Source organism: Rhea americana, unplaced genomic scaffold, assembly GCF_003343005.1.
Source record: "Rhea americana isolate MKP2758 unplaced genomic scaffold, rheAme1 scaffold_89, whole genome shotgun sequence".
NCBI classification, from domain to species: domain Eukaryota; kingdom Metazoa; phylum Chordata; class Aves; order Rheiformes; family Rheidae; genus Rhea; species Rhea americana.
Window position 1 is genome coordinate 680,238 of NW_028187077.1, and position 18,817 is coordinate 699,054.

Here is an 18,817-nt window from a genome sequence, read left to right on the forward strand (position 1 = left end):
GTTGTCTGGTCCTGAAGTGTGTATATGCCTTAAATCTGTTTTCTGCCTTGTGAGTTGTTGAGGTGTAAAAGTATTTATAGTTAAATGGATCTAAGCAGAATACGTGTTTTGATCCAAGATCTCAGAGGTCAGAGGAAAAGCYATCTTTTTTCTTGTGTCTACTACTATGTTCTTGGGGACATAGATATTTACATATGTATGATGGGTAAAGATTTCTACCTTATCAGCTTGTCATTTTCTAGAGATATATGGTGTGATTGTTTACTTTTAAATGTAAATCAAAAAGCATCAGGAGATGTTAGGACTGCAAATTCTAACCAACTAATTAGTATAAGACCATACTCCCACGAAGGACATTTAAAAGCTGATGAAAACAACTGATGTACGTTGAGCTACAGCTTATTTGTAGTCTGAGGTTCAATGTGTTCATAGCTGATGCAAATTGTTTTGAGTGACCAAGGGGCCCACCCTCTTCATATCTCCACTTGAAAACAGGAAATACATAGAAAATATTGCTTCTTATTTTGAAGAAATGATTTTATAGCCTTCAGTTACTTTCTGTTTTAATCCTATTTATATGTCTAATCTTTAAAGGTAAATAAAGTTAAGCAAATAGAAAGGGTTATAATTTTCTTCCTCAACTGATAAATGGTATTTTTGGTTGCATTGTCCTGGAAACCCGTATCATGGCTTATATTCACAATATCATATAAGAAACTCTTTCAATGATTACATTTTTATACTTCCAAGCACCCAGATTTTTTGAAGTGGCCATGTCCAGCTGCAATCTTTTTAAACTGCCAGGAGTACCTATCGCAAAGGAATGATGTCCAGAATGCAAAAATATTGTTTTAATCAAAATATTACTGAGCCTTCCACATGCCATTCTRATCTCCTTGGAAATATTTTAATTTAGGTTAGCATTCAACCTAGTCAGCCTTATTGGCCTTGCCTACCTAAACTTTGGCTACAAAATTTTGGATCTTTGTAAAATACATTCTTTACAGCTTTGGTCTGTCACTTTTCTATTTCTCACCTATTTCAGGTATGGAATAGGCTTGCATTGCACAAGCCTGCAGTGCAATGTAGGAACTGGACTTTTCCCTTTCTTTTGCTCAAACTTGTCATATTCTTGTTCTTAGCTACTTTACACTGCATTAGTGAAAATGTAAGAAACTTGTGTTTTTATGTTCAGGCAAAGAAAAGTTCTCTAAATCTGACTAACAAAAGCGTACAGTTCTTGTAGGCGGTTTCCTCACCACTTTTRGACTGTATTCCTACTGGTTTACAAGCTGTTGTATTTCAGGATTTCAGAAGGTTTTGCTTGCCTGACATGGACCACTTCGGTATATTTATTTTGTTAGTATTGTTCACATGATCATATGCATTATAATCGGATATTTGGCTCCGAGCTTGAAAGTGAAATATCTAAACAGCATCTTTAATTAATTAATTAAATTCCTGCTAACTTTTGTGCAATTATGGGTTACTATTCTTAAAAAATCAATCTTACAAAAATTTCAGAAGCCAGCAAAGTTTAAAATACAGTTTAGTTTAGTTTTTAATTATTGCCATAGACTATCAAAAGAGTGTTTTGTAATAGCAAAAGCTAGGATGCTTCTTGTACAAGAACTGTTCAGCAGCAGCAAGAGAGGGAGTGAATCAACAATTTCTTAACCAAAGATTAGCCAGGAAAGACGAATACCTAGGCAGGATTTCATTCTATGTTAGGACTGTTAGAGTGACATTAAGTGAGGAGGAATTGGGAGASAGTGGAACAAAAAGTATGCTGCTTCTTGGCCTGCTTCTTTTGTACAATGCTTATTTGTCCCCAGGGCTATAAAGGTGGGTCAAAGATGATTTATGAAGTGAAATTCTTTCCTGTCTTTGTTTTCCCTTCCTGGGCAATACCTTATGGATCGATATGAATTAAATTCCTTTTTTTTTCATTTCCATGCTGCTTGTTGTTGCCTCTTAACTCCCGGGGAAGAATTGGGGGAAAAGAGGTCTCTTCACTACATTCTCTTGCTTTGTGGTCTGTTCAAGTCCCTGGGGATTAGACATCTGCTTTCCATAATCTCTGTCCTTAAGATATGTTAAAGCTTTGCTCATCTTTCTGACAGATGCCCACTCCTTAATAGAATTATTGGAGATTGCCCTTCCTAAGTTTGTTGTAGGTCTGAAGAATCTTACAAGGCTTGTTGTAGATCAGGAGGGAAGAGGAAGTCTTGGAAGAAACATCTCTTCCAGATCATCTCCACATAGTACCTTGCAAAGGAGCTCCTTTCATATTCCTTGCAGGCTTGTCTATCRCTCTATTAGCCAGGGCAGTAACCTCAGTTTCAGCACCAGCTTATTCATGTTTTTGTATCTATAACTGGGAAATTATTTTCTAAAGATATTCTGAAAGTGAAGAAATAATTGTAGTAGGGGATGGACCATTTTCAGGACATCCAATGTGAAAAGACAAAGCTCTTTCTTTGAAATCTTCTATATCTTTGGTAAAGMAGGTGCCAGGAACGGGCATATAATGTAAATAAATTGTAGCCTGAACTGCGAAATCATTTCTATGAGAATGAAACCTGGGGAGATTAGCTGGCTGTCACTGACTGAAACAACTAGCAATCAGTAGCGGCCATAAGCTGTTACTGTCAGACCGCAGTTCGGCTGACCACATGAAATGCTAGCTTCAACATAAGTTGCTATCACAGTATGAGCCAAGGCTCATCAACTCCTAACGAGGTAATAGCAGGGCAGACATTGAGATGACTTCTTCACTTATGATCCAAGGGATAGTCTCACTGGTTCAGATCTAACCTCGCTTTGTGGGTAACTGAGGAAAACGTGCCTTTCTGCTGTGAGTGCTTTTGGTCCGTTCAGATGATCGTTAACAGGAAGGTTGGGATTTTCAGGAGGGAGAAGAATTAAACACTCAAATCTCTCTGACAGATTCCAGCAGAAGGGCATCCCATTCCCTTCTCTCCCAGCCTGTATTCTGAGAAGGGCTCAATACTTAACTGCGGATTATAGAAAGCTGGGTTAGTGCATTTTGGTTCTCAGAAGTGTCATTTAGGGAAGGGTAATAACATTTCATTTTCTTTTAATCACTATCCGCTGTCATTTAAATGATAAATTTTGYTATGTGCATTTAAGGTATTTAGGACCAGTAGGTCATATGGCAAGTCTTAAGATTTTCATTAATAAGTAGGTAAGRTTGAAAGGAACCTGGTGAAAATAAAAAACAAAGAACCTGGTTTCCTCTTGGCAGATAAGAAAAAATAGTCTCTGCTGGTATTTCCCACAATCATTATAGCTTCATTTAATGACTTTATTACAATATAGTTAGTATATATTGCATTTGATTTTTAGAAAACTATTAATTGGTATTAATTTTTATTTTTCTGAAATGATATCACCACCAAACACTTAAAATCATCATACTTAGATGCTGTGTATGAACCTGATTTTTATCCTTGTAATTAATGAGGTTATTGGGGCAGGGAGAACCGAAACTCTGCCCTTTAAATGTGCAAATCTAAGTTCTGACAGGTTCCTGTCTGACAGAARTCAGTCTGCAGACTGACTATTTTATACTAAAAATGTAATATTATGAATTTGATATAAATGTGTAAAGTTGTTTGCATTTCTACTCATTATTTATTTTTTCTGGTTGCTATTTTTTGCCTGGTTACATAGAAAGCATTACAAAGCCTGCAGTGTTTTTTTTACAAACATCTCACCTAACTATTATCAGGAAGCACTTACTCAAAAAAAAAATGGTGTGAGGTGATTAATGACAGTAATTCTTCCTGACATGTAGAGGGTTAAACTAGTAACAAGTTCTCAGCACTAAAAGGACAAAGGATTTATTTTTGCCTCTTGTGAACAAGGTAGYCTTGATAGAGAAAATATCAAGAAGTTTTTTGGTCATCCAGAGCATAAGTCTATTTACCAGGACCTGCACAGACTGCTCTAGTATGAAATTGCAATAGCTGAGCAGCTGGTTTAAAATGTCTGGAAAGAATATCTTAGGAGAGAGTGGATTATCTCAGAAAGCAATAACTAAACAGTAGTAATTTATAAGAGGAGTGGATTCTGCATTTCTTAGTGGTGTGAATCCAGCGTAAGAGTATTTCTAGAGCAAATTACAACTGGAAACATTTTTCCTTGAAAGAAATGCTATGTATATATAAAATATATGTATATAWGAAAACTAATTCATTTTTCAAGCTATTCAGAGCAAAAGTACTTTTTTGGTCAAAACATTAATTTTCATTGAAACACTGATCAAAATGCCACCTGGATTAAAAAGGCAAGTGCCTGAGGTGAATTTCTTTTCTTTATTCTCATCCTGTCCAGTGGGCTGGTCTGGTTCCCAGGTTCCCAGGGGCCATTGCTGGGCCATTCCCAGRGGCTAGTTCCAGTAGGAAACTTCTCCAGAGCTGCCAGGGTTTGCGGTTTTGGGACAGGTCTGCAAAAATACATGTGGTTACATGCTTTTATAGTGAATATTTTTCACAGAATTTTCCCTATGCAGTGAATTTCAAAGAATCCACTTCTCATCCTAACTGGGAACTGAAACTCCCCCATTTCCTGATCRAATGGAAACTCCATATTTTGACCAGACCTGCTACACTGTAACCAGACTTTATTTACTTATCAAGTATAAACCATGCATTTCTGCTTCCCGTGAGTACAAAAATAAGCAAACGACTGGGCACTGTGAATTTGTCACTTTATGCTGATACCTGTTGCACGTAGGAGTGATAATGGAAGATAGCTGGTCTGCTTAATGAAGACTTCGGCAGGTGATGCTGCTCTGAGTCCGTTTGCAAACAAACAGCTACAGAGTTACGCCTGCGAGGCAGACTAGACACTGAGATTTGTGTGGCATCATTGTGCATGTGTAGGCAGTTAAGATCTTTGTAGTGAAATCATGGCCTCGCTGAAGTGGGTGGCAGCTTTCCCACTGCCCAAATTCTGGCCCTTCTTTGGATATTCGCGCAGAGCACTTGACTGAGTTCAGTGAAGACAAAACTGCTTCTGAATTCAGCAGGTATACACGGAGTTTGTTTCTATTCCACTGTCTGAATTTTGCCGCAGTTTTCACTCAGAAGTGTTTCTGCTCAGAAAGTAGCAGATATATGGGGATCATCTGTAGGTTCTCTGCAGACATTAACAGTTGTCTTGCTGAACAGTTCCCTGAGTAATAGGTATAAATGATCAGATTCTGCTATCAGGCTGGAGAAAGTCCAGGAATATGGCAAAATACATAGGTTTAGAGAAATGTGTAGCAGCAGGATGTCCTACAGMTGCATGGTGGACAAAAGTATGTCTTAAAAGCATCTATCTTTTCTATATGATAGATAGAAAGAAGAAAGGCTGATTTTCAGTTTTCAGCAGTGAAGACTGCGACGCTGCAGGTATTGTGTGAAGGCAGAACTTGGCTCTGTGTTTTTGTGTTGATCTAAATGTGCTGAGATTCCTGTGGGTTCAGTTCCAGGCAAGAAACATTCACATGAAGTCTGTGAATTATTATGACTTTATAACCCTGAGATATAAAATCCCAGATATTTCTGTGCTTTTTAAAAAATGGCAATTTTTTAGCAGTGTATAGCAAGGATCAGTGAATCTATGTGAAGAGGACATATAATCTTTGGAAGAGGGCTATATAATTATTATCCATAAGAGACTGTAACATCGTTCAGTAATGCTATCCCCTACTGTGATGTATCTATCTTAGATATATAGATATATAACCATGTCTTATTGTCAAAATCTATTTCAACTGGTATGGTTTAGAGCATCCTGTTTTCTCATTTGTCTCTGGTATTTCCTGGTCTTTAAATCTCCAGACCACCTGGGGCTCTTAACCCTCTTTAATAAATAGGTCCATCRCATTTCCCTGGTGTTCAAAAATGTCACAGCTGCTTCCAATATGCTATGCAGGGATCATAAAAATAACTACAGTATAAAACATTATTATAGCCCTATTTCCAATTTCTCCAACATAGCTCATTTCAAGACATTAGCCATTCTGCAAATTCTGTGCTCTGATTATTCCTTCTAGTCGCTCTGTTTTAAAATATCCCAGTCAGGTGCTAGCATTTTAGGCCTTGGCATAGCTATTTAACAGCCCCAAATAAATCTGCATGTTTAGAAAAGGTGGACAGCACGGTATCCTTAGAATTTTTCTTTTCGTTAGCAAGCTGCCTCCTCTTCCGCCTGTGCTATGCGGTCTGCTAGCACTGCGCGGATAGGGTGCACAGCCGTGTTTGTATGCTGGTGTCGATCGCGGGTCGCTGACGACTGCTGCGCTTCRGGAGGGCTCGGAGAGCCGAGGTGTCTGTGGACGCTCTCTCTTTGGACAACGATCCCTTCAGCTACTGGGTCTGGACAGAAAGGGACAAAAATGTGAGTAATGCTGGCCCTGCTGAGGCTCAACAGCAAAACTTAGCTGACTTCAGCAGGGATCAGGATTTCACCCAGTCCGCTTGTACTGTACATTATTTACAAACTGCAAGGAGTTGAAAACAAGGAACAAATAATTAAGAGATTCCTAACTTGTATTTAACCTCCTTTATAAGCAGACATCTGTACATCATTATATAGAAACAATTGTAGAGTGTATCTAATACACTAAACCTAACTCTCACCCATAATTTGTTCTGTTAATGTTTTGTTTTCATTGTTTTTTTTTAATCACTTCAGAGGCACCATTATACAGACTTAAATCAACCTATGTGTTAGTTGACAATAGTCTTTTTAGGCTAGAGGATTTGTAGTTCCTCCTCCTGGAGAGCAAGGTTGTGTATGTAATTTAGAAAGGAGAAAGTGCAACAATAGCATTTTGTTAGTTTCTGATGTCTGAAGACTTGCATCTAAGGCCAAATGTGGCGTTACTATACTCGAGCTGGTGCCTGTCCAGGAGCAAGATGACATTTGAGGCCCAATGCCTACCAGTATGTTCTCTCAGCTTAGACAGCTGCAGTATCATTGTATCTCAAGAAACATCCCCCTCCCTAGCATGCTCTTAAGAGCAGGCATCGTCTGTCTTGACCTCCTGCAAAGGGTCTGACAYCCAGTAAGAATTACTACACCTAAATAATCAGAACTGGCAAACTACAACCTTGTGCAGTAGAAATACAGGCACTTCCTGAGAAATGCTTTTCCCTCCTTGCTTTGTCCTCCCAGTTAGGACCCCTGGAAGGGACCTGAATGGAGGACCTCAAAGGAATTTCCATTCTGACAGGTGCTGTTTTCCAGACAGCTCAAAGATTTGGAAGCTTTTGAAATGAATCTGTCCGTATTTATATGTTTCCAAGAAAGAGATGGATTCCTTCTCTCATTTTAAAAGTGTGAACTACATGCAAAAGTCCTATTAATAACAAACTACTGAAGGCCTTTTCTCTGGAGGTTAACTTTGAAGTATATACTTCTGAAAATCCATCTTCTTCTCTCACGTAACTTTTCGTGCCACATTGGCTATTTTTCACTAACCTCAGTGACCATATAAAGGCTTTAACCCTCATAATTAAGCTTCTTTCAAGTGATCCCATTCTGAAACTGAAACAGCCAGTTGGAGAATTCAGAACCATTTCCATAGCAACAGCGAATGTCATCATGAAGATAGGTCTGCGACTTTGCAGGGGGATCACAAAGAGGAGTCACTAGGAATGGACTAGAAAAGGCCTCATTCTCACCTAAGTATAGTTTAAATATAGCAAGCATGAAAAACAAGAGCTGTGAATGATATTTTATCTCCTACAAATGATTTTCTTTCCAAATGTGCTTCTCTGTGTAGCAAACTGCTCGGATCTTTCAGTTCTTGAAAGCTGGAAACCTGCTCTTCACTCAGCTCACCTAAGTTTAAGTATTGCTGCAAAAGTAGAGCAAATGGTTAAAAAGATCCTCCTTTGGAAGTATTTCTGAAAGTTTACCTAGAGAATAACAGAGTTTTTAAATAAACAAAGTCATCTTTAACTAAACCTTCAACATTATCTTAACGTTTCTCTTTCCTTTGAACAGCTTATTTGTGATTAGATCCATGATCAGTGCCTTTGAAGTAGTCCAACAATATCCTTAGTAAGAAAAATATTATTTACTTGAGCAGGAATAAAAGTTACAAGTTTGACTATCAAAATGATGACTGGTGAATTGGCACTTGGCAAAGTATTTGAAGAACTTTTAACAATTAGGGATCCAGACAGAAATTAATGGAGGAGTCATTTTGGATGTGCAGAGGAGCACCCAAAATCCCAGTCTGATCTAAAGTCTTCCACTAATTTTTCCATATTAGCTCTTCAATGTTTGGTCTGAAGTTCTTTTGTAGGTTACAACTTAAATATGTTTTCTGTAATAAGAGGTCATCTTCCGTTCTACCTTTCTGTTTTAGACCCAGCTCCTAATCTCATAAATCCCACAGTAGATCAGATATTATTATCAAACATCCTAGATTCTCCATGGTCTATTGTAATGAAAATTATGTCAAATTATTTCCATCARTATTTCTGTTGTCCAGATTATATTTGAACCACTCACCATTCCTCATAGCTCAGGAACTAACTGAAACTATCAAGTGCACCCACTGAATCGGGTTACTTTTCRTGGGCATGGGTCATTCACAAACAGGCCTGGATCTCTGTGAACGTGTGCCACAGCTTAATTTATCCAGCTCCTTGACAAGGACGTGTTGACTTCCCTGCCGGATCCCTCGGGTTCTCCTGCTCTCGAGTGCCAGCAAGCCTCCAGTACCACTAGCCACGAAACTGCTTTGCTGCCTTGCCAGTCAGCAGGGTAATGTGATGGGCAACGGCTCACAGTTTTCGATGCCAAGAAATACTAAAACAAATCAGCTGTGAAATCTGAGAGAGATTTTCTGTTGGTGTTAAGCCTGGGCAACTCTGGATTGTCAAAAGTCCCTCCCAACCATTACGAATAAGAGTTTCTCTCTCTTCCAAAAATGGTAGAGAAACTGAGAAAGAGGAATGTTTTGTTTTGATGTGATGATACAAGTGAGAGTTCTTCTATGTTTGCACATTGTACTTTTATTCTTGAAGTTACCGTTTTATGAACAACGGTAAGGAAATTAAAAGGATTTGAATTTGCCCTTCAGGTTATAAACAGCTCTAGTATTTGCAACTCACTTTGCACTTGACTCTGTTGTAGCAGGAATGTTAACAGCAGCTAAATTACAGTTGCCAAAAGATTTCCATTAGCCTAGGCAAAAGATATTCATAAGTATATGTGTATATAATTATTGACTTACATGAAAAATCAAATAGTTATTTGTTGTAATTCTTTCTGTATTCATTTTTAGATATATTAAAAAGAAACTCAAACTTTTCAGTGTAGGTTAGCTTTTGGCTCTAGTTTTCTACTGTTCTTCCTTTTTTGGCTGTGTTAGATGTGCTGTTTTGATATTAGGAACTTTATGAAATCTATGATGTGAGGCATAAACTTTGAACAGCCGCAACTCGTCTTGCCTATACATGGAGTTTCAAAATGCTCAGCACATAGCACTGCYTTGCAATAGGATTCTTACTGGGAGGTTCTCACTGGCTCCAATCCTCCTCATGCTGGAATCAGCGCTTGACAAATAGACTTACAGACTCCCTCTCTACAGTTTGCTGAGTGTCACGTGTTGTTAGCTGGGAGTTGCCTTAAGTTTTTGTACTATCAGGATCGTGAATGTTCAGTTATGTTCTTGTCACAACTTTTTGTTTGGTTGCATGTTTTTTTTGCTTTTTAAGAGAAGAAGATGAGAGTTTTGTTCTCCCGTACTTGTATGAATAGGACCTTCAGATTGGTGTGGTTCATTATTATGAGAATATTTTTAACGTGAAGATGAGATTCTTTTTCGCTCGCTGCAGCAACASCTGGACAATAGAGCTAAGGAAGTTTGAGTGGCCTGAGAATAAACTGTTACACAGTTTAAACTTATACCCATTACTCAGTAGAAGCTGAGGAACTGCATTGCGTGTGAATTAGTCTGTTTTTATAAGTAGACCAGTCTTGTCAGGCGAGAGGCAGGCATGGACAGAAGAGCTRCCAGTTGATTCTCTCAGGACTACAGGAGGGAGTCTTCTCCAACATGATCTCAAAGACTCAAGGTGCTGGAGTACTTACTCATAAACTGTAACAGTCTGGACTGGTGAGCATTTGAAACCTTTAGTCAAGCTTCAGAGAAGCTCCCTGAAGAATGTCAACTTCACACTTTTCACCATTAAGAACAGCGGGCTCCAAACAAGGAAGTGTTTTTGCCRACCCTAAGCCCCAGCCCTGACCTCTATCTCCTCGCACCCAAGAGCTCCTTTTTATTTGCTATCCTAATATCTAATATTTAATTAGATGAACATAACCGAGAAGCTACAGTTTCTGTTCTACTGCTGAGTGCYTTCAAGAGGGTAGCTTCATTCTTCGATGYCTCACTTAACAGATGCAAAAATGARTGTACATTGCTATTCAGGCCTGAGTTACCTGAGTTACCTGAGGTACCTTTGCCCTGGTGCTCCACATCCCACCACAGGCAGTACTGAAGGCCACACCAGAATGCTGCTACATGCAAATGTAGGATAATTTGCGTTCCACAATTGGTCCTATCTGTATCTCTAATACATCATGGGTTAAATCTTGAAGTATAAAAGCTTAATTATAAAAAATATTCTCACTACTGAAAAAAACATCTGGAAGATTTATGATCAATATAGATATCCAAAATCTTTTTCGAGATTGTTACATTTATGGAAATGCCGATAACTCAGGTCCCTGGACCCATACTCATCCKTTCTGTTTTGCAATCCTATCCTCTCCACTTGCTCTAAAATGTATGTGCTTTTTATCATCCCATTTTAAAACAGAATGAGCAGTCCTACCTACATATTCTGGGTGAGATCAATCTAGTGATTCATGTAATAATGTTATAATGTCCTCTGCAATAGTTTTCTGTTCTTTAATTACAGAGACACTGTGTGGCCCAAGGTATCTGAATGAGATACTGATCAYGAATATATACATTTTTTTCTTCTATGGGTTATGCTACCTCCATAGCATATTGGCATTATGGCAAAAGATACTTTGCATATTCAGGTAACATTATTTGGCTACATAATGCAATAAGCGATTACTTTACCGCTGGCAAGTTTAGCTACCCAAGTTAGCCTCACCTATCCCCCCCCAAAAGGCTTTGCTATAGGATTCCTTTTGCAAGAAAATTAACTAAAGTAACAATGCAATGACTGATTGTTATGTGACTGGAATGTATATTCTTTACAAAATCAAATTAATCTAGGGAAGTTTACTAGGTGTCTTAGCTGTGGTCCCTCTCCTTGAGGTAGCAACATGGAAGAGGACTACTATTCCTGAAACACTGATAGAAGTTGTAGATGGAGGAAATGCTGCATTTCCTTTGTTCTTTACATGTTCTATAAATAMTTCATGTGTTTGTTAAAGCTGTGTTATTTCTGGAAGTCTGCCTACTCTCTTGCTTAATTTTTCCTGAATCCTTCAGGGCCGTAGATAGCTTGGGATAYACAGAGATTTAACATTCCTTATTTATGCTCTGTTAATAGGCACCACATGAAGATTAGGAATGTAAACTAGTGAGGACCAGAGAGGGAAATTTTAGCAGGTCTAAAAAAAGGACTTAGACTCCTTTTGGTGAAAGACATTTCCATTACTCATACTTGTGACTTTCCATCCTTCTCGCAAGAAAGACAATGCAAAAGGTCATCAGAATATCCTAGGCTTGATCAGATATTGGAATGGTCCTGCTGAGTTTCACATCCTGACACTTTGAATCACAACTAAATGATTTTTAATAACAAGCCTTTCCATCTCTGTATGTGCATTTATTACAGCCAGTGGTTGCTCCCAGCTTCTTCTTGATCATAGTCAGCTTTCAGTTATGCTCGGGAAGAGACTAGAACTTCACATGAAAATGTTCTCCATTTACCTCTGCAATTAAATATATCCACTTTGCTTCCTTTTTCCTGGCACACAGCAACTAACACCAAAAAATGTTAGCATTCATAATATTCTATCTATGGAAGTATGTGTCACAAAGGTACTTAAATATCAGAGCAATGTGTCCAGAAATKAACATAAATAAATAGATAAATGAATGAAAAAGTTGAACTGTTTTCAGAAATGACCCACTGCTTGTACCATCCATTTAGAAGCACAGGTCAACCAATGAAAATTTGTTTTGCAAGCATAAAATTATAAAAAATGGATTTTAATGTGGTCATTGATGTACAAATCATTCACTAAAGTTGTGTGCAGGGACCCAAGTTCCTTACATGCCTCTGAAAACTTCACTCATTATTTTTTTATTTTACATTGGCTTCCACTGTTTGGATTTTTTWAAAAATCCATGTTGAGGAGTCAGTGAAAAAATGAATCTATTTTGAAATCTATGCTATTTTGAAAGGAGTCAGTCATCCCCAAAAAAGCACTTATTTTCTCAAATAGGTGCATGTTACCTCAGGGCTCCATATCTTTGCCTGGAAATTCAGCAGTGATGCTGGTTTGGTAATGTGTATTGGGAGTCACTAGAAAAACAGAAGATCTGGGTATGAATAGATTTTCCAGTGCAACTGGAAAAAGAATGATTTCACACTGTGCCATGTAAAAAGGCAAAGTAGTTTAAATGTCTCCTAAATTCTCAGAATCAAATAGTGTCAGAATATATTTTCCTTGATTATTGACATCAACAAGCTCAACTGGTAATACATAGGGTATTTCATATAACACTAGATATATGTAGGGTCAGATTTTGATGGCATTATATGTGCTGCCTAAGGAATCCCACTAACAGCAGCGGAATACCTCAAAGCAAAAAAATACTGAGCAGATGCTATAGGGCTATCAGAGTAGTTTCTTGTGTTTTTAATTCCTTCTTCTACAAGGTAGTTAGGAAAGGTCAGATATATAATGAGAAAACAGAAGGCTGGTCTGTGTAGTAAATCCCAAGACCCAGTTTTTTGTTTCAAAAAAAAAAAAAAAACAGAACAGGAATCCTGTAAATACCCCAGAAAAAAAAATCCCTGGGAAGGGAGAACAGAATTTTCTGATCTCCCCAGGGATTCACCATTTTTATTTGTAGTGATGATATCTGTAAGAAAGTAAGGCAGCAGCTGATTCACAAACCATTATAACAGCTTCAAAGATGTTTGCCCAGTGAGTGAAATCCTGGGATCATGACTACAAGTCTTGGCAATCATTCAATTATTTTTATTGTAGTTTTAGAATTCAGCTTTGCTGTTTCCCATGTGAAAAGCAAAACCCACACAGATTTCTTGTGTTGTATTAGCATTCTTCCACTTGAAGTTCCAGCTCTGTACAAGATCTTGCCAGGCAAGATGGAGACCCCAAAAGAAAAGTCAGTGTTACTTGCTTTTTTAATGCAATGAATAACTAAAAAACAAATCTTTGTCTAAAAATTCATTGTTCAAGGATTTAGTATATACATGCTGTCAACAAGCCTATCAGCTCTATAACTAAGAGTAGCTCTATAAAGAGCATTTTCTCCTGCAGGTCTAGCAATCAAAATTGATGCAAAAAGGAAAAAGCTTCTGAGACAATCAGCAGCTCTGCATCCTTCATCAATACCACATTAAACCATTCAAARTAGACACCTTTTATAGGATGGTCTGCTACCAACAGAGGTAGAGAAGGATCAAGCCATGACAGAGGAGTAAAAAGCTGTCTTGCCCTGAAACTCATYGGCAGTCACCTTGCTGGAGTCAGGGCCCATTTCCCTCCCTTCGTGCACAAATGAGACTGACATTGAAGATGTCAGCACGAATAACGTAGCTGTAGCTTTCCTCATGACCACCATTTATATGGCGGAATATCCCACGAGAGAGGATGGGTCCTTTAAATGTAATACTGTGGGGAATTCCTTCTTTTGAATGCTATATGATTCTTCAAGTTCTCTCTCAAATTTTTGATTTTGAAGTGCTCTAGTGAAAACCTCGTTGAACTTAATAGGAGTCTTTTTTCACTTACTTTTAAAGAGTATTTCCATCAAGTTCAAAACATTTTTAGTCAATGTTCTCTAAGTGCTTTCCCTTAAAAAAGAAGTGATTCAAATATAAATATTTTTAAATGACTCATCTTAAAAGGCTGAAAGAATTACATTATGTCATTTCAAACTATGCCTTCTCTTTTAATTTCAACTGGACTTTCAGACTGTCATCAGAAATATGAGATGATTTTCATTTTCCTGCAAAATCTTAGTTCTATACAACTATTTGTACCAGTGTTTGATCTGTGAAATCTTGATTTGAAATTCTTGGCAGATTTGTACTGAACAGTTTATCTAATTCCTTTCAGGACATGTTCTGTAGGTTGAAAAATGAGATTTTTTAACATAGACAAAATTGGAAGAAGATTTTCCCTTAACCCAATCCTCTTTAAAACTTGAAACCCAACACTAAATAGACACTAATTCCAATTTGTAACAAAACCAGAGAATAGAGGGAGTGCTAGTAGTTATGCACAAGTCTCAGTATGAGCCAGACAACTTAATAACACCACTTATTAGAGAAGCCTTATAGGTAATCCCATTAAAGCTATTCACCAGAACACTGATATTTTCCTGAAATCTGCTTGGAAGCAGACAGGATTACTAGAATGAAATGTGAGCAGCTTTCCAGTAAACCTCATCCCCCAACCTTTTACTCCCGAACACTGCAGACCTTGACGCTCCACCATTCTCTCACTTGATGGATGAGGCAAAATTACTGCTTAGAAATACGGAGGGATGGAAGGGTGAGCGTGCAGTCTTCTACAGCACTTCTCATAAAGACACGGCAAGAGAGCTTGGATCACATTGTTAACACTGCCCCAGATTCCTTTCCTGGCCCTTTATAATGGTAATTCAGGAAAACTGGTCACATTGTTGGGCAATTAATTTCTGGTAGATAGATAGTTTTGTTTTGATTTTATAGTGTGCAGGTAGAGCAACAAATGTTAGGGAGACTACCTTTCATTATCCTGATATACTTACATGGCATTTTTCCCTCTTGTTTTCTTCTTGCTTGACTCTRCCGGCCTTCCTGTCCAAGGAAATGCCAGGTCTTGAGTGTGTGAAATATCCCTATGATCCTATCTTGAAATGCTGGCCAGGCAATGTAGATAGATGGTGAATCCTCACTGCTGAGGACAAATAATGGTGGTTTGATGGTGATTCAGAAAAATTTAGAATGACAGCAAACTGTGATCTTGTTTGAACTTCAGAAGGGGTGATTTTCTGTTTTAAAGCACTCTATCTGAACAGAGCTTAAGGACAGAAACCTTGTGAACTCTTGTTAAAAACCTATAGCTATAATTTAGAAATTTCTTTCATATCGCGTGAAGGGTTTTTTTTCCCCTAAAGAAACTAGTGTGCAGTATTCTCATTTGAATGTACATGTGTATCAAGGAGATTGGCAGGCTTTTTAGAACATTGTATTCACTTCTTAGTTCTACTCTTTTAAATATCTATTTCTCTTGAATTTTTAGAACTGTTGAAGATCCYCACAGAAGCTGGCCACAAAAGAAAGTGTGTTTTTTCTTCTTTTTATTTGAACAATGTTTACTTTTATTTGGATTTGACAATAGAAAAAGATACCAGTACTATGTGTAAACATTCTGGAAGTAGTTTAATCCAAACCTACCAGGAGGTTTGATTTCTCTAAAAGGTGTCTGYAATTATAATGCAAAGCTCTGAATAATGTAATTATTTATTTTAGAAAATTATTTAGAAATTTAGGTTGCAAATAACATTACATTACTATTTGTTTAAGGTTTAGAGAAGGGAATATCATGGATTCAGAGGATTTTTTTAGGTTGATACTTACTTTGGTTAGGGGTAGTATACTGGTATGACAGCAGGGGGGAAATGTGTCTACCAGTGAAACCACTAGTTCATTGACATTATCGAGCCATCTCTGCCACTTGGAATTTGCAATGCTCTGGAAGTGGATTTTTTATCTGGTATTTGGCTGGATGCTGGTACTTGTATTTCCTGGTGTGTCGCTTTTGAAATGGTTGAAGTATTGCTGGCAGTAGAAATTTCCACCACCACCCCCCAAGGACATCACCGGACAAAGCAGCTACAGGGTGCTAAATGTGATTTCCTAGGAAAACTTAACAACTTGACTTCTGGGTAACAGCTTCCTCCTTGTCAATGAATAAATGAAAGAAACTCTGCTTTTAATAAGATGATGGCTTGATGGCAAGCGACTGGGAGGAATGGAAAGTTTTGTTAAACCTTCACTGCTCAATTAGTGGCCCATGACTGGAAAATAGAGAAGTAATACTGTTTTTATTTCTGACAGGGGTTTAACGTGCTTTAAAATCACTGCTTTAGTATATTCGTAGTGACTTTCTTGATCTTCCCCACTTAGACTTTTTCCAATACTTAGCAATACCACTGTGTCTGATATATCTAGTCTATCTCGTGGCTAACTAGTTTTTTCTGTAAAATATTTATGATATAACTGAGGYACTCAAAGGTTCCTTTGGTGTCTCAGTAGCAGTTCTATCTTGATGAATTATAGAGAGGAATGTGTTGATCATTTTTCATTTTTTGCATAAAAAGCAGGCTTTCCACTCCCTTATGTTAATTCTGACCTGCATTCTGGTTCTGCACAGGATATTTGTTAACTTGAGACCATATTTTCCAGCTTGTACCTCTTTGTTCCACTTTCTATCTGTTCATTGGTTGAACTTTGATTTCGTATTGGTCTGAAATGATTTAGTCAAAGCAAGGAACAAAGTTAGTTCCCAAATATTGTGCTGGACAGAAAGGAAGGAGGGTGTTACTTGTCTTAGAAATATGTTGGCTCTGTACCATCTGCAGGCTCTGCCCAGCTAATGCCACTATTAATTTTGTCAAGGTTTCTCTGTTGTGTGAGTCCATAATGTTCATGATTCCATACTGGAAACATCCTCATTTTGGCAGTTTTAGTATGTTTTCTTCATTTCAGTATATTTTAGACCATTTTCTTCCTCTCAGCATGAAGATTTTACTTCCAATTTACCAAGAAGTTGTTGATAGTTATTCCTATTCACAGCAACTTTTCCTTTACAGTGAGCATTTCAATTTACCTCAATTCAGATGTCAGATTTCTTACAGATGGAAGTAAAATGTTTCTATCTGATTTTCTAGGTATGCAGAAATACACGTATTTCAAGTGAAAATGATCCTTGGTGCTGTCGATATTCTTCAGAGGTATAATCAGCCCCTGATTCAGCAGTGTCTAACATATACCCCAGAATTAGGTCCTAGMTGATTGTGCTTTCAAAACCGAGCAAAGAAAGAAAAGCTGCCTGTTTTCCAGAAGGCCACAGTGTTGTTAAATATGTGAGAAGAACTCTTTGAAGATTGAGTGACACCTGATGTCTTGATGTTTTCTTCACAGGAAACAAGAGAAGAACATAAAAAGTGGCAATGGCTTCTTTTCCTCTTTTCTTTGCTTCTAGATCAGACTGTGCAGAATCGTGAAGGGGTTATCCTAGACAGCTAATTTCTCATCATTTGAAAGCTCTATGAAAAACTTCCAGCAATAGTACACGTACTGAAAAGCAGAGCTTCAGTCATACTGCAAACAGTTATGAATACAGACYGGACATGCTGAATAGTCTCACTTGGGAGGAAGGAAGGGGAGGAGGTGCTGCAGAGTTGCATATGCGCTTGCAGGGGTTACGGAGGTTTCATCTCTCTCTGAGGCATGAGGGCAAAGCCGGGAGGGGGTCATGAATGCTGTCTGTTGTTGAGAGTTTAAAGTCCTTTGCTGCTGCCCTTTTCTCTGTTCCATTCACATAACATAAAGGGTTATCTAAATTCTGGGTGCCAGCTACAGAGTTTATCTGATAGCCAGATGTTAGAGGGCTTACATAGGGCAGGAAGGAATGTAGGCATCATCAGCTAAATTAAACTAAGCTCATAAAAAGAGGCAATGAGGTTGTCCCTTCTTTTGTCACTTCATTCCTATTTTCTAACTACCAAGCAGCTGGATGACCTGGAAGTAAATGCTCACTGACAAAGAAATTAGTATCTAAATGACTGTTCTCTAAAAGGAAACAAGAATGTATGCGGGTTTCCGGGAAAGTTCACTTTGTACACTTGTCGCACACAGTTCCTTTCACTAATATAACAAAATAATTGCTGCTTTGAGATATTTTTCTTTACTCTCCTTCAGGCTATGCARTTTTGATTAGAGGTGATTGAATAGTTTATTGCAAATTGTTTATTGGAAAAGGTTTGCTTTTTACTGTTCAGTCCAGAATAATGTAGCCATTATCCAAATAATCTTCTGAATAATTTCAGTGAAAAAAACTCTTGGTCTAAAGCTTATTTTGAACAGATCTGTCTCAGAAGAGGTAAAACCACTGAAGAGTTTYCTTCATATTCCAGACTGTAGGCTGTTTTGGAATAGATGAACAGGTCTCTTACTTTGTTCGATACTTTGACTGGCTGTTAACCAGTCTGTTATTGGTTTTCTGGTGTAAACATACTTGTGTTTTACAACATTCACTTTATGTGAGTATTCTCCACATGTCATTGAAAATGTGCTGTTTCTATAAATACCRCTGCTACTAAATTCATTTGAAGTGATATTCACTGGTAAATAAATGTAGATGGTGCAAGAAGACATGAAAGAAAAATCCCTTGGGGAGGGAGTTGGGGGAGAAATCAGAGATAACATATCCTTTGGAAGTTTTTATATAAATAGATCTACAGATYTGCACATATTTAGTCACTGGAGAAGATTAAAACTTTTGATGTGCAGTTACCATTTCACATGAAAGCAAAAGGTAGTTTTCC

The 18,817-nt window shown here is 37.8% G+C and overlaps 1 long non-coding RNA gene across 2 annotated transcripts in view; it reads left to right on the top strand.

Annotated features, from left to right (window-relative positions):
* The first annotated feature begins 6,291 nt into the window (after window positions 1-6,291).
* Window positions 6,292-18,817, top strand: part of LOC146584874 (uncharacterized) — a 144,996-nt gene continuing 132,470 nt past the window's right edge. For both annotated transcript variants that reach the window (XR_014898112.1, XR_014898113.1), the window contains exon 1: window positions 6,292-6,414. This is a non-coding gene — a long non-coding RNA (uncharacterized LOC146584874). The remainder of the gene's footprint in view (window positions 6,415-18,817) is intronic.